The sequence below is a fragment of the Cyprinodon variegatus genome, unplaced genomic scaffold (assembly GCF_000732505.1).
Source record: "Cyprinodon variegatus isolate N-32 unplaced genomic scaffold, C_variegatus-1.0 Scaffold7, whole genome shotgun sequence".
Lineage (NCBI taxonomy): Eukaryota > Metazoa > Chordata > Actinopteri > Cyprinodontiformes > Cyprinodontidae > Cyprinodon > Cyprinodon variegatus.
In genome coordinates, this window is record NW_015150460.1 from 2,912,308 (window position 1) to 2,916,081 (window position 3,774).

The window sequence follows — 3,774 nt, forward strand, 5'->3', positions numbered from 1 at the left end:
CCTAAATTCGGCCAATCATATATCAACGGTCATCTGTCAATCAAATTTTTCTGTCATAGCATCTTGATTCATATGTCACAGCTAAAATACGGAATGGCTGAAACAAGAAATATGAATCATTTCCTTTCCCATTGAGTTCCGTCCCAGTGTTCACGGGGATAGACGTCTGTGTCTTCTGCAGGCGTAGAGCTAACAGAACTGGCAGCGTTGCGAGGCAAGGGCTCAAACATGTACGGCTGGAAGCCTTCTACACCAAACCAAGCTTCTGCCGCTCTGGCTTCCTCTTCCACAACAACTTCATCCCCACTTTCCTTCTCTAAATAAGAAATGGATGATGGAGGAGACTCATCCACGACCTCAGAGCTCAAAACTCTCCTCCTCTTGCATGTCTCCACTGTCCAAGTGCTGATTTAATTTCCCATTGGGAACCTACTAGCACTAAATTACCAACTAGTTAGCAAGATGTTTCAGACAAACCGGCCACAACCAAACTTGCTTGTGAACTTTCCGCCACAACAATCCCGCCCTCTTGATAATTCACTTTATTCACTCACGTAAAGTTGTGCACCCCTCGGGGAGAATTCGAAAATGCAACGGTTGGAACGGCCGTTTCCCTACAACTTTTTTCAGCATTTTCACTGATTTTCCATTAAGGAGACATGACAGAGAGCAGAATTGCAAACCTTACAATGATAGGAATCATTTTGATTACTCACCAAAGAAAAACACAACCTGACAGAGGGAAAGTAAAATGTTATCTCCAAATTGCCTACATTTTCTTTTTTTCTGTTTAAAGACATGACTGTATAATATACTGACCAATTTGGGAATCTGTTTGCCTGTTAGTAGTAGAGACAACGAGCAAAGAACAGACCAAACCAGCTGGATCTCCAAATTATTTAGTGTTATTTTTACAAAAACGATCTCCCTGTTGGGTAAAACATGTTGCATATAGAAGAATGAATATAATTCTACTTTATTTTCAATACACTGTTACAAGTTCAAAGCAATTAAATTAATTCTATGCATTTAACCCATCCCCTTGGGGAGCAGTTGGCTGCCAGTGTTCGGCGCCTGGTGAGAAAGGTGGGGTTAACGGTCTTACTCAGAGACCCAGAGTAGAGGCTGTGGAGATCGAAAAGTGTACTTGTGACCTTCTCAGAGCACAAGCGCACTGTTCTAACCACTAGGCCAACACTCACTGCTTAAAAACTTAGCTTACAATCAGTGAAATTACAGACAAAATCTAGAAAATATCTGGCAAAGATGTTCAGAAAGTCCGGAGAACTTCTGAGCGTGGTCCCTTTAGCAAATCTGGCAAAAACCAAAATTAAAACAAGACTTTTTAAAGGTCTCATCCAGGATATCAAGTTATATAAAACAATGAAGGCCTCACCTGCTTCAATCAGGGTCAGGATTCAAGATTTCATATTAAGAGAGAGAATAATGGCATTCATTAGACAGTGGCAAGACTGAAACCACTGCTGGTCATAAGAAAACAAAAGCATGTCTTATATTTACCAGTAAAACGCTGTTCATTATTCCAATATTGATTAACATTTTAACATAGAAGTCTGTGCGCTGATTAGAAGGACCGGGATCAACAGCTGTTACTGGATGGAAACATGAATTCTCCACCTAAACAGAAAGTCGGGAAAGAGAATATCCAAGAGTTTCTTAACTTAATTGTTAAAAAAAGAAATTATTGTAATGTGCATCAGTACATCAAGGGTTAAAAAATAAAGGTCTCCTGTTTCCTAGTCAGAATCTGGACTTAAACTGAATTAAAACCCGTGGCTTTAAATAAAATTTTAAAGCTGAAAATATCTCTGAGAAAAATAAAAGATCATTTGCAAAAAATCAGAAGAGAACAAAATAATATATTTGCTGTAACTCTGTAAAATGCTTTATGGTACCTGTTGATGCCAAGGGCAGAAAACCACAATGCTAATTTTCAGAGGGTGATAACTTTCCTCTCTTTTACAAAGATAATTATCACTTAAAAGCAGTTTATCTTCCTTCAATACTTACATGTGTTTGACAAGTTAAAACATTTGTGTGATGAAAAAGAAAAATCATAGAAATCTCTAAGTGTTGAACGTATGCAGAGAATCACAATTATTTTTATGTATGGTGGTAGAGCTGTGATGCTGTGGGCCTTTTTTATCTTTATGGAGATATAGAACATGGCATCATGTGCTTTTATAAAATATTAAAAAATATTTTGTTAAAAACTAATGTATACAAGCTGTCGCTGATTCTTTTAGAAGGATAATTTTCCAAAAATTTTTTTATCAAATAAACATATTTTTTCTTTGCTCTACCTCAGTCTTCAAACCTGAAAGATGCAGAAAATGTGGAGATCAAAGGGAGAACATGATAGAGAAAACATGATTCCAGGTGATCTAGAACGATAGCAAAAAGGATGAACGGTCCAAATAAAAAGTGTTTAACAGCTGTTCTGCTAGAAAAGGGTGAAACCAAGTATTAACAACAGGAGTGCGAAAACTGTGCCACAGCCAATGCTGTTAAAAAAGATTACCTGTTAAAATCTGTGTTTTATCATCATAAAAATGACAAGAAATGATTCTTATAATCCTGGTTTTTAAACAGTAAATTTAAGATTGTTCCTGCACTCTGATATCATCTGTTTGATAACAACAATAAAACACAATAGTACGACGATGAAAAAACACACACCGCTGTTATCAGTTGTTTTCTGACAAACTCATCCAGGACACTCTGATCCACCAGATAATGATTACCACTCTGCGGTTACACCAGCTCTGGGCCCACCAGACTCATTATACATGAATGGCTTTGACACTTCTTGATTTTCATCGAGTGCCAGTAAATAAAGAAGAACAATACGACTGACTGTGCTGCGGTTTGCCTGCCGCACCCTCACCACAGCCAACATGCACGCAGTTATTGAAATTAGAAGGGGAAGGGAAGTGCTCCTTTGTTCGGAGAGATAAAGCTGCAGATCACACACAAACATGATGATCCTCTAGATTTTCTTAACCAAACTGCTATTCCACTACAGTGACTTTAAATTAGAACAAAAAGGTGATCAAAGCAGGTGGAATTCAAGACAAGGGATATTTCTATATATGTGGAAAAAAATATACATTTTGATCAAACTTTTAATCTGATAGGATAATCTGCAACTGTGACAAAGTCCATAAAAGCAGGATTTTGAGATTTTGCTGCTGTGCACTGGGAAAAAAAGTAATTTTTTCTGAAAATAAGTGCATTTGTTCTTGAATTGAGGAGATAAAAGAGACATTCTACCAATGGAACAAGACAATTTAGATTTAAAATAAGAAAAAAACAACTGCATGGTCTTATTTAAGTGCATATTATTGAATTATATTATTTTAAGAGTAAAAATACTCATTCCATTGCCAAACGATCTCATTTATCTATTCAAATAAAGGGGAAATACACTTAATTTAAGAAATTTTTACTTATTTCTGGACTATTTTTCCAGATTAATCTAAGATTATCAATAATTTTAGTTCCCTTAAATATAGAAAAGTCTTGAAGCCCATCAATAAAAGGTCATCTTTAAAAAAAGATGATCTAAAAGTTGAAAACATCTAAGAACGGCATCGAACTTGCAAAGAAAGCTCAGAGAAACAGGAAAAATTCCAAATAGCTTCAGACTTCTAGCTAGCTTGTTAAATTTTAAAGACAGGACAATAAGAAAAAGACTAAAAGATTGTTTGTTTGGGCCGGTTTCCATGAAATGATATGGTAATATAACACTTC